The sequence below is a fragment of the Gavialis gangeticus genome, unplaced genomic scaffold (genome assembly GCF_001723915.1).
Source record: "Gavialis gangeticus isolate Ggan-Ray unplaced genomic scaffold, GavGan_comp1, whole genome shotgun sequence".
Taxonomy (NCBI): Eukaryota; Metazoa; Chordata; order Crocodylia; family Gavialidae; genus Gavialis; species Gavialis gangeticus.
The window spans coordinates 21,908,146-21,921,326 of record NW_017729026.1 but is presented as its reverse complement, the minus strand read 5'-3'; positions in this window follow the sequence as shown (position 1 = coordinate 21,921,326).

Genomic DNA, 13,181 nt, shown 5'->3' with positions numbered 1-13,181 from the left:
CACATTTTTGGAGCATAAAAAGGAGAAGGGCTGCATGTTCTATTTATAAAGATGTCTATAAATGAAGAGAAGTGGGCTTTTAAAGAGAGATTTCCATGCTTTTGTGTGCTTTGATCTTCCTTAATGCTCTATGTATGCTGTACCTCATGATTGATGTTAATATTATCTCTTATGAGCAAAGAGTTTGAGCTCTAATAAACACCAAAAAGTTATTTGAGGAGACAAAAATGTGCAGTTTTTGTTTTCCTTTATTATGGACTTGCTGAATAATATTGGCTTTGGTAACTGGGATGATAGGGTTTATTAATAAACCCTATAACTTATTTTTTCAGAATATTTCCATTTTTCCAACAATGGTATTTTATGAGGGATCTGCTCCTAAAGATAAAGTGCCACCAGCTCAGGCCATAAACTAATCAGACGAAAGCAGGGAGGAGTCCATTCATCTTGCACCCATCTACCTGAACACATGCTATGCAGCTCGGTGCAAGGGCTGGTACCCTATTTAGCACGGGAAGGAGAAAGCTGGAAGGCATCAGAGATCTAGTTCACACTTCCCAAGTCTGAGGGACAGCCCCATGTGAAGCATGGGAAGTGCTAAGTTGTGGGTTTGTAACAGACTCCATGCCAATGGTGAACAGACTGTGGAATAAATTTTCTTCAGAGGTGGTGCAATTGCCTACTCTGGAGGTTTTCAAGAGGAGACTGGACAGTCAGTTTGCTGGGGTCACTTGTTGTTGTGTTGTCTTCCTGCCTACGTAGGGGGCGGTGGGGGGCTGAACCTGATGTTCTGCAAGGTCCCTTCCAGTGTCTAATGATCTATGGAGTCCTTAAACACAGATTAGGGAACAGAATATGACCTGCACTATGGCTGCTACTGTAGTGTCTACAGTCTAATTGTGCAGCTATTGTAGAAATGGAATTAAGTGAACAAATTGTTTGCAAGTAGGATATCCACTAGAACTAGTGGTCAATTGATGCACCTTGTGTATGTGTTTTTTAGATTTATGCATACGAAGTTATGAGTGTAAGACAATATGGGAACATCCACAAATGCAGGCATGTATGCTTGCAGCAGCTCAAATAGAAGTGGTGGAAATTTGAGCCGGGGCTTTTTTACCGCAGTGCACATGCCTGGACATGCACTTTGGTGTGGTGCAAGTTGTGCCACTTGGGACAAAATAACCCTGCCTGGCTCCTTCAGGATCTGCAGCCAGGGAGAGCTAGAGCCTGGGGCAAGCACCTGTCCTGGCCCCAGCAGTATAAAAAGCTGCTCTAGCAAGCAGCTCAGGGCTACTTGCTCTTGGGAGCTTCTGTGGGAGGAAGATGGCCACACCCCTTCCTGTCCCAGGCTGCTGCAAGCTTGGTCTCAGGAGCTTCTGAGGAGAAGATCACCAGGCCCTTTCCTGCCTCTGGCTACTATTAGCTGCTCGCTTGGTCTCAGAGCTTTTGGAGTAAGTTGGCTGCACCCCTTCCTGCCTTGGGCTGTGGCTGCTGCTGCTGTTGCTGCCCCCCCAGGGGGGTCCTCTGCTGCATGCTTCTACAACCCTGTGCCGGTCTGCCGCCCAGCCCACTGCCAAGCCATGGTTGGGGGACAGCTTGGGGAGGGAGCCTGTGCTGCCTGTGGGCCCCTCCCCACCATCACTACTGGAGCCTAAAGGAACCTTGCCTGCCCCAGCTGCCTTGGCAGGCCAACTCCATCTTCACCCCCACTTTCACCAGAAGCACACCCTGAGTGGCTGAACTAGATGGCTCCTACTATTGCTGCTGCTGCTGTTGTTTCTGCTGCTGCCCTCTCGGAGAGGGAGATTCCCTATTGTACCACATGGCACCTGATCACTTCCTAACTGACTGACTGCTCCTACTCTCCCTCACAGCTACTTCATTGCATCTGATCCTGATTTGTCTTCCTGCCAACTGCTCTGCTGCTGAGTGACTGGCTGGAGGCCTGAGGGGACAGATCTTCCACAAACAAAGCCTCTCCACTGCTCCAGCCATCTCTTACACCTGCCTCAGTAGCCTTCCCTGTATTTTTTGCTCTTGTGTGGTAAATCCTGTGGTCTACTTCCCCTGACCTGGTGTTTGTTGTGTGGCTGAGTAAGCCAGCTTGAGTTTCCCCGGCCCTTGTGTGTATGTTCCCCCTCCCCTCCATATTCTCAAAAGATAAGCCACCCCATCCTTTTTTTTTTCTGTGGGGTTATGGCTCAGTGAGATTCATCTCCCTTCTTCCCTACCCTCTTTCTGCCCCACAACTCCAACCTGCCCCCTACAAGGTTTACCAGTCCTGAGGGATATTTTGTGTTTCTTTGTTTCACGTGAGGGCAGGGAAGACAATAATGGCAGGGGAGGAACCTTCTGGGAGGGGGCAAATGACCCCACAGAGCTTCCTGCAACCCCCACTATACGGGTGTGTCCCAGCCAATCTCCCAAGGGGATGTATGCCCCTGCTGCCTCCACCCCAGAGGCAGAGTCCAGCCAAACTCTTCTGGGGTGGAGAAGCTTGCAACCTCTGCTGCATGGGTAGGTGGGACTCTAGTACAGAGCTAACAGGGCCAGGGGATCCCCCCTGGCTATCTTTCCCCCCCCCCCCGAGGGTTTCCCAAGCCCATCATCAGGGACCAAGGGCAAGGGCAGTGGAAAGGGCTCCTCTTCAGCCTCCTCCATAGCTGGGGGTAGGAAGGGCATGGGCCCTACCCCAAAGCCTAGACCACCAGCACCTGAGGGGAGCAGGTGCACTACACCAGCCAGCACACCCACTCAGCCTGTCCCTTGCCCTAGCACAGGCCCCACCAACATGGCTTCCTTGTTGGGGGGGAACCACAGCTATGCAAAGGAGCTGCAGGGAGACCTGAAGCTGGGGGGCCTGGAACCTCCACTGCTGGCCCTTCCAGCTTGGGCAGTGGGGCCCCCTTTCTGGTACTCACCCACAGGCACGGGTTGAAAGGTCCAGTTGCCCAGGCAGGAGAACCTGCACTTTGAGACCTGGATGCAGACCCCTGCTTGGGTAGTGGGGGCCCCCAAAATTGTGGTGGCCTCCTGCTTTCATGACAAGGGTGTCTTTTTCCTTGTCTCAGAAGCTGCTGCACAAAAGGCAGTGGAGAGGGGTCTCGTGGTGGAGGGTGAGTACGTCCCCCTCGAGCCTTTAGAAGAGCTGGGGATGAGGGTGGTCCTTGGCTCCATCTCTCCCTTTATCCCCAGTTGGGCCCTGCTCTCCCAGCTCCAAAATCTGGGAAGAGTTATTTTCCCAGTGGTGGCCTTCTCACTGAGGTATCGAGACCCTGGCCTCCGCCACATGCGCTCTTTCTGTCACCAGGTCATGATCCAGCTGGTGCCTGGTAATTCCTTATCAGGGGGTCCTGGTGAAGATTGTCTATACACTGGATGACCTGCAGTGCTTCCAGAGCAGTTCCCCAGGGTACTTGCATCATGAGTGCCCCATGGGCCAGGCTGGGAGGGCATCTGCAGGTCCCACTGGAAAAAGTGTTGCCTCTACTACCGGTGCCCCACACCCTTCAGGCCCCCTGGCACCCTAGCCCCAACTACGAGCCAACCCGTGAGCTCAAGGGACCTTGCCCCCCAACCAAGTCTAGTGGAGTCTCAGGGAGGGCACCAGCAACTGGGGAGAGAGAGGGAGCAGGGCCCCTCTTCCCCTGGTCATACCTCTGTCATGGTTGCCCCACCCCCCCAACCTTCACCTTCTCTTGGTGGAGCCTGTCCACCTGAGGACCACCCCATGGCTGAGTGGGTGCAGGTTCCCTCTGGGTGTAAAGACAAGAGGAAGGCCCAGGCATAGCTGGAGCCCTCTGAAGTGGAGGACTCCTCTCCCCCTCCCAAGACCACCAGACGGGGGAGGGGAGAAGGAGTGGCCCAGCCTCCAGGGGCCTCCCCAGCTGTGCCTGACACCCCATCCCCTGGAAAGATAAAACGGGTGATCCCCACGAAGGAGGTTTTGGGGTTGCTAGATAGCCCCAAACAGGGCCCTATGGGGGAAGTCTTTAATTCTGCTGACCAAGGCCTACCCCCTGAAACCATGGGTGCCAAGGCTGAGACCTGCCCAAAGAAAGGCCTGGCAGCAGAGCCTCCTCCATCTGATCTGGGAGATACTGAAGCCCTGGGGCTCACCCCCGTGGGTTCTGAGGGAGGAGGTCCCCTTTCCTGGGACCCCAAGGCAGATGCCAGATCCACCCTGGTGCCTGGTGGGTCTCTTGCCTCCGCCTCTCCCTCCCAGGAAAATCTCACCTGCAGCCTTCGCCATAGTACCGCACCAGAGGAGGTTGCAGTAGGGTCCCCTAATCAGTGGGCTAATCTAGTTGGGGACCCTGCACAGACTTCCCCAGGGCTCTAGCTCTACCCCACTGTTTTGTGAAGGAGCCCCACCTCTGTCCCAGGGGGGCTGCAGAGCTCTGCCAATCCCAACCAGAGTCCAGGGTCACAGTGGACCAGGGGGTTCTGATGGTGCCGGAAAAGCCCTCTGAGCTCTGGGACCAGGAGGAGGATGCCTGAGAACCATGGAGCCCGCTGACCTCTTGGTCCCAGTGGTCCCCAGGGATGAGCTACTTGCATTTCTTCACTGTGACTACACCCACCAGTCCACCAGCAAGTTACAGCTAGCCCTGGACTGCTGGGGAGACTTTGACAGCACCCTTGCCACTGTGAGAGCACTAGTGGGAGAAGTCATGGGCCCAAAAGCTGAAATGCCTGGACCTATAGGCAGGCCTGCAGTTTCATAGTTGTTCTCTATGTGTATGGGAGGGCACTATGTGAACCGGCGGGCCCCACACCAGGTGTTGAGATGAATGAGGCTCCTGCTGAACTGTCTACTCCAGCCCCCCCAAGTCATAAGGTCATTTAAGATCATGACCCTCAACATTCACGGCTGCAGAAAGGGTCTCCAGAGGTGCTAGGTGCTTTTCTTTCTTCAGGAGGGGGTACCCCTTGGTATTCTTGCAGGAGACCCTGGTAGCTGCAGCTGACAAAGCAAATTGGCAGCTGGAGTCAGGAGGTAGGGTCTTATTTAGTCACCTCTCAGCCACCTTATCCGCGGTGGCCACCCTGTTCTCCCTGGGTCTGAAGCTGGAGGTTCTCCAAGACATTGAGGTGGTGACAGGCCGCCTGCTGCACCTCCGGGTCCAGGTGCGGGAGCTGGTCCTTAATGTGTACACCTCTGTGAAGGACCCGGAGTTGGTGGATTTCTTCTGCCAGGTGGTCACATGCATTGGCACCGTCAACCCTCATGAATGCCTGGTCCATGGTGGGGACTTTAACGTCACCCTAGATGCGTGAGACTGGTCAGGCAAAAAGCAGAACCAGGCCTCCATGGGCATTCTCAGGGAGATCCTGATGGACTACTCCCTGGTGGATGTCTGGAGTGCCTGTCACCCCACTGAACCCCCTGCCTTCACTTATGTGATGGTGGGGGAGGAGCAGGCATGCCAGTCCCAGTTAGACAGGGTTTATATCTCTTTGCCACACTTTGCTAGGACCCACTCCTCTGGCATCCAGCCGAGCCCTTTCAGTGATCACCACCTTGTCTGGGCCCAGGCCATGCTCGGGCTTGGGCATCTGGGGTCAGCCTACTGGCATTTTAATGCCACCGTGCTGGAGGATGTGGGCTTCAGGGAGGCTTTCTGGGAGTTCTGGCTGGCCTGGCAGGAACAATGGGCAGCTTTCCCCTCAACTCAGAGATGGTGCAATGTGGGGAAGGTGTGCATCTGGCCTTTTTTTCCGTGGCTAAACTCAGGGGCACATCCGGCAGTGGGAGGCGGTCTGGGAGCAGCTCGAGCAGGAAGTGCTAGAGCTTGAGAGATGCCTGGACACCAACCCAACCAACCTGTCCCTCTGCAGAGTGTGTCAAGAATGGCGGGAAGAGCTTCATGCTCTGGACAACCACCGTGCCCACAGTGCATTTGTCTGCTCGTGTGTCCAGCTCCTTCAGGAGATGGACTGCAGCTCCCACTTCTATGCCCTGGAGAGGAGGTGGGGGCCAAGAAGGCAGGTGATGTACTTCCGGTGGGTGACGGCATGCCCTTCATGGATCCAGGCAAGATGCGCCAGTGTGCATGGGCCTTCTATGAAGAGCTCTTCTCCCTGAATCTGCCCAATGTCATGGCCTGTCAGACCCTGTGGGAGGGCACTCCCACAAGTCAGCATGGCTGACCAGGACGGGCTGCAAGCTTCTCTCACTCTGGCTCAGTTTTTGGCTGCCCTCCACCTGATGCCTGGCAACAAGGCTCTGGGCATTGACGGGCTGACCTTAGAGTTCTACTGGGCTTTCTGTGACTTCTTCAACTTGGACCTTGCTGTGGTCTGGGTCGAATCTGAGGGAAGTGGGGAGCTCCCCCGTGCTGATCCTCCTGCACTGACATAAGGAATTGGCATCCCAGGTCCCTCCTCTGCACAGACTACAAAGTGGTAGTGAAAGCCATCTCACTGTGCCTGTGGTCCATGCTGACAGACATGATCCATTGTGACCAGACATACACGGTGCCCAGACGTTGCATCTTCAACAACCTGTACCTGGTTTGGGACCTCCTTGAGCTAGCACACCAGGAGGGCCTGTCTTTTGCCCTCCTATCCCTGGACCAGGAGAAGATGTTTGACAGAGAGGATCATGAGTACCTCACAGGCACGCTGTGGGCCTTTGGCTTTGGGCCCCGCTTCGTACGGGCTCTCCAGGTGCTGTACGCCTCTGCAGAATGTTTGGTCAAGCTCAACTGGACCCTGACGGAGCCCATCCCATTCAGGAGAGGGGTGCATCAAGGCTGCCCACTGTCAGGCCAGCCGTACGCCTTGGCCCTGGAGCCCTTCCTCATTCTCCTGTGGAAGCGGATGGCAGGCTTGATGCTCTGGGAGCTGGCAGTGCAGCTGATCCTGTCAGCATATGCCGACGATGTACTCCTCATGGTCCAGGACTCGGGCGACCTGGCACGGGTGGAGGCCTTCCAGGCATTGTACTTGGTGGCCTCATCTGCCTAGGACAACTGGGTCAAGAGCTTTGGCCTGGCAGTGGGTGACGGGTGGCAGGTGGGCTCCCTCCCACCCGCGCTCCACAGGATCCGTGGGGGCGGGGGCTCACTGCTTTACTTGGTAGTCTACCTGTCTCCCACAGACCCCTCCCCACCAGAGAACTGGCACCAGCTTGAGGCAAGGGTGGTGGAGTGGCTTTGGGCATGGGCAGGGCTCCTGCAATGTCTCTCCCTGTGTGGGAGAGTGCTGGTGCTGAACCAGCTGGTCCTGTCTATGCTCTGCCACTGCTTACACACCCTGCCTGTCCCCCCTGAGGTCCTGGCGGGACTCCAGAGATGGGCGCTGGAGTTTTTCTGGCCGGGATGGCACTGGGTCACTGAAGAGGTCCTAAGCCTCCCCTTGCAGGACGGTGATCAGGGCCTGGTTTGCCTGCGAAGCCAGGTCTTGGCATTCTGCCTTCAGGCCCCGCAGCAACTGTTATACAGTGTCAGCAGCCACGCGACATGGGACGACCTGGGGCACGCTTTCCTCTGCCACTTCCAGGGTCTCCAATATGACTGGCAGCTCCTCAGCCTGTGGGGTTTCTCTCTGAAGGACCTGTGAGGGCTGCCAGATTTCTACCAGGACCTTCTCCAGGCCTGGAGGCTGATCTCCACCTCCAGGTCCCCTCCAACAGTCGCCCAGGTTGCCACCCTGTTTGTCAAGCCCCTCCTCTGGAATCCACAGCTGGAGGTGCCGATGGCAGAGGCATCGGCACCTCCCAGTTGAAACACAGGTTTATCCTGACTGATGTTACCTGTACTGGAGACCTCTTAAACTATGATAGGCAGGAGTGGGTTGACCCCTTTGCACTGGCCTGGTGCCTGGGTCTACCCACAAAACGTGCAACCTGCCATCTGGTCCAGGAGGTGAAATCTGCCCTACCTCCTGACACCCTTGCCTTTGTTGACCAGGCCCTGCGTGGCGACCGTTCCTGCCCACCCCCCTATGTCCTCCGGTCCACCGGAATTTGTCGTGGGGCCAGTGCCTTCCCCAGCTTTGGCACTCCCCACTCCACCACCTGAGTCGGCTGGAAGACGCCAAACTAGTCTGCTTTTCCACTGTCCATTGCCTTCATCTCTACACATTCGTGTGCCGTTCTATCCATCATGCTGCCTTTGCGTCCCGCCCAGAAGTGGTGGGACCTGCTTGGCAAAGGCATGGCTGGGACACCCCAGTGGCTGAGTCTGTACTTTACCCTCATCCATGAGCCACTGGGGACCTCAGCTGGTGGCTCCTCCATGGAGCCATCGCCATGGGTGTGCATATGGCAAGCTTCACGGACACCCCGGTCTCCTGCCCCTTCTGCGGGCAGAGGGAGACCCGGGTGCACGTGACCCTCAAGTGTGCCAGGCTGCAGCCCCTCCACCTCCAGAGCCCCCTCTTGAGGTTCTGGTTGAATTTCACCCTCCACCTTTTTGTTTTTGGTCATCCAATCCATGGCCCCACCAAGTTTTATTGTGCTGTTCATTTATTGACCCCACACTGTAGGGGCCACTAGCTGGGTGGACCTTAAGGCCCACAGTATTGGAATGTTATAAATAGGCAGGAGCTTCTGGGGCCTGTCCAATTGGTACCTGGGGACACTACCTGTTGTGCCAGCTGGATTGCTGAGGCAGCCCTGGGAGTTCCTTGCACCCTCTACCCAATGCAGCAGTCTGGCACTGGGGGATTCTGCCTGGCTGTGACCTGCTGTGCACCTGCCAGACCCAGACGGGGACTGCACAGCCAGTAGAGGCATCTGCCCCTCTGGGCCAGCTGCCAGTGAGCTGTAGCTGCAGAGTTGGCCTTTGTGCAGCACTAGTGCCATGTGTGTCCCTGCCCAGCCATTTGGGAAGCTATCACCCAGAAGATGTTCCCAGGGTGGTGGCCTGCTTTGAACTGTCAAAGCATGTGCTCCTGGCCCCAAGTGGCCAGGTCAGCCACCTCCAGCTGAGTTCAAGGTGCCAGCTCTGAGCAGGCTCCTTTGCCTAGATCCTGCCACTTACCTCCCTAGCAGGAATTGTGGTGTTCCCTATTTGAAAACTGAAAACCCCCTGATAAAAAATCCTAAAGTCACTCTGTAAAATACCCCAAAATCCATGTTCCTCCATAATTAAAACAAAAGACCACTATATATATATATATATATGAGAGAGAGAGACAGCAATCAGTTGAGCAATGTTTTATTGATATATCTACAGTGTTAAAGCAATTTGGAAACCTGCCAGTGTCTCTGCCAGAAATAATAAAATGAATTCTAAATACCTATATGTTTTGCTGTTTGCCTCTAGTTTTTTTACCATAGAGCAGTTAGTGAAGGGATCAGGGGAAGCACTAACTAGGATGTGAGGAGAGCTGCCCCTGCAGCCACAACTCCTGCCAGTAGGTTTCATGTTGTCTGTCAGCTGGGCACACAGGGTGTGTGCTGGGGGGATGTGGGGTTGCAGAAGAGAGGTGGGAATGATGTGGGGGAGATTGTGTGAAGTGGCTGCTCAGGAGGGGTGGTTCCCCTGCCCCCTGCAGGACATAGCCCCTGCACAGCTCATGGACAGCCCCCCCTCAACAGGAGCCACATAGCCCCTTCAGGGCCTATCACTCCCCCTGTAGGGCTGACTTGCCCCACCCCTGCTTGCTCCCCCAGCCTCCCAGTTTGCTGCCTTGCCCCACCTGGCCCCATCCCCTGCCGGCTCTTGCAACCCCCTGATGGCTGCCCCATCCCCCACTTGAACCCCCAGACCTCCCAATAGCTGCTCCATCCAGCCCCAGCCTCCTGGCACATACAAACAAACAAACAAAAAATTAAAATTGAGCTCCGCACTCACTGGCAGTAGCAGCAGCCATCAGGGTCACTGGGGCCTCTAAGGCTGTCACCCAGGGCCTGGCCTTGCTCAGCCCAAGTGGCCCCAGCTGCCTGACAGCACACAGAGCTGTACAGCACCCTGCTAACACACCTGCATGATGGGGCAGTAGCAGTGCGGGTGCCAGGTGGCTGGGGCCAGTCGCTGCTGCCCCCTACTATGCAGTGCTTTGAGAAGCTGCAAGAGGCATGTACTCACCCTCGTCTAGACGCACCCTATGTATCTAAGACTAGGAGGGGAATGCGTAACTGAGATAACAGATATGCAGAAAATATAAATTACCCCTTCCTGTGAAAAGAGATGAATGGCATATTAATCTTGGAATATCTAAATCTTACATGAGCTGAGAACGTAGTGTAGAGGGAGTGGATAAGTTACAGTAAAGCTGGGTACATAATTAAATGGTTCCAAAGCCTCATTGAGTGCTTGCATACTGGTTAAATTCGGAGTTTAACATTTGTCTGCTACCACTACATTATACATAAACCCTGCAGGCACCAAATACAATGCAAATACTTAGACACTTGTAAATTCCTACCGTCTTCTGACATCTTTTGCCTTCATCCTTGAGGACTTGTGTAAGTATGCTATTATTTAAAAAAAACAAGAGCATGCCAGTTTAAAAGAAGTTTTGGCTGACACCATACAAAACAGTAAGTGTGAACACTAGCAAGATGCATTAAGTACACAATAACCTATGGCTACAAAAATAGGCATGAAACACCAGAAATACAATACCAATTTTTTTCAGCTTGGGTATTACAAATTAGTATATAGTTAAGGGAGAATAAATAATATTTACAGGTTTGAGAGTGAGCGAGATGCACATACTTGGAAGTTAGGATTTCAGTTAAACTTGTTAAGGCATCCTCATGGAAACTATAAGAATTTGTTGGTTAATAGAGATGGTCTTCCTCTAAGCATAAAGCACAATTGTACGTGGTAAGTTTTGAGAAATGTGAAGTAGTCTCCTGAATAAGTTTTCTTTTGGATAATGTGTTACTCTGGACCATGCCACTGCACCAGGGAACAGTGGCATGGCCCAGTAAGGACTGGAGGCATTTTCTACTCACCCATAGCGTTGTTGGTGGTGGTGGCAGAGCAGCAGCTGACAAAACAGCAGCCATGCTTTAGAAGCATATGCTTGCTATGCATAGGCAGGTATGCCAAGGTCTGTAACCAGATGTCTGGCACCAGCCTGGGGGAAGGAAGAAGCATCATGAACACAGCACAGCATAAGGGCAGAACAGAGACTGCCCTGGGACTAGAATGCAAATCTGTTTCCCTCCAGTAGTGGAAAGGGAACCTGCCTGAAGACTGCTCAAGGGAGCACTCAGCATCCAGTGCTCAGGGCTGTGGAAAGCCAGCTGGACTTCTTTGTGACTACAGGGATGGCAGGGATCTGATCGCTGTGGACAAAGGGGCATCAACACTGCCTTAAGGAGACCCAAAGTAGGACCTGTGGAGAGACAGGGTTGTAGGTCTGGCATGTGAATCAGTACCTGGCAGGGCTACAGTTGATTTATTACCCCTGTAAGTGATTTGTCATACATTAATTAACCCGGTGGCAGGGAGTATCAGTGGCCCAACATGGCTGGGTTAAGGAATTGCCTGCAAGCTGCTTAAGGGATCATTGAGCCTGACATGAAGGCCAGAAATCCGTTTTATGTTGAGGACTGTTATTTAGGTAAGATATTACTGGAGCAATCATGAGAGGTGCCTTGGAGTTGAAGATTCAGAAACTGGATAGCCTGAACCAAGAGATCAAATTTGTGGTCTTGACTCAGTCTCCTGGGGTCTGGGTATTTTTGTTTCCTTTTTATTTAAGGATGGCCCTATGACCTTAAACATTTGGTTGGTGTGTGGATGGGGTGAAGGTGAGGTAGGAGCCTCACAAGCAAAACCCTCCACATACAGAAACCCAACTACCATTCAGAACTTTCCGCTTATTTAAATACTATCAAGACATGGCAGGTGAGACTAGATGGGTGGTTCCCTAGTATGTGTGATAAGGCCAAGCTCTCAGCCTATAAGCCCAAGGCTGTAGAAGGCTTGGGTTCCCGAGCCTGGCAGTACTAGACTTATCTCTGTCGCTCGGTACAACTTGGTAAATTGACCAGGACTGGTGATGAAGGCACAACATGAGTGGGAAGGTGGAGGCTTAGCCAGGGAAGATGCCACATCTGGACATGCTCAGCCAAATGTTGCAGGCGATTAGCAGGGAGTTCGAGGCCCAACAACAGCAGTCAGCACGACAACAGGAATGGCTGCATTCCTGAATGCGATGAACTTCCAAAAGCCTAAAATGACAAGAGACAATGACCCAGAGTCCTATATAGAGTCTTTTGAATGTACAGCAATACAAGCTGGACTGGAATGATCATTATGGGCAAATCAGGTTGGCACCCTGGTTATTGGCAAGGTCCAAGCAACTTATCAGACTCTGCTGAGAGATGAGGTGGGGGACTATGAGAGAGAGACTTCCATTCGGTACCACCTAGTGATCATCCCAGAACATTATCATTAGCTGTTCCAGGCTGAAAAGAGGATAGAAGGCTGAGGGTGTTGCTGCAGCTCCTGACAGAACTAATGAATAAATGGCTTAAACCATTGTTATGTGATCAAGAAGGATTCGCATATCAGATTCTCCTAGAGCAATTTCTGAATAATTTAGAGGAGGTGGTCCAACTACTGGTGCCCACAATTTTGGGAGCAGTATTATGGAGCATGGCTTGCATGAATTTTTTTGGGGGCACCACCTGGGAAAGGACAAGACAGTGGCACATATTACTAGGTAGTTCTTTTGGCCAGGCCTGCACAAAAAAATAGGCATGTGGTGCACAGCTTGTGCAGAATGCCAACTAGTTAGTGAGACCAGGCTGACTAGGGCACTACTACAACCCATGCTGCTTATAGAAGCTCCTTTCAAAAGAATAGCAATGGATATAGTAGAACCATTGCCCAAAAGTAGTACTGGGTACCAATATATTTTGGTCATAAGTGACTATGCTGCCAGGTGCTCTGAAGTGGTTCTGTTATGAACAGGGGCATGCATTACAGAGTAATTACTTAAGTGGATATTGAGGTAGGGATTCCAAAAGAGGTTGTGACAGTCTAAGGTACTAACTTTATGGCTAAGGTGTTGCAAAACACCTACTGGGTACTATGGATCCAACAGTACCTCAGTTTACCACCCCCAGATGAACAGTTTGGTAGAGTGGCTAAATGTAACCTTAAAGGTTATGCTCTGTAGATGCACCCAGAAGGACCCTCATAGATGGGATTTGTTACTCCCTTATTGTTTGCCTTGTGGATGTGCAAGCATCCACAAAGTTT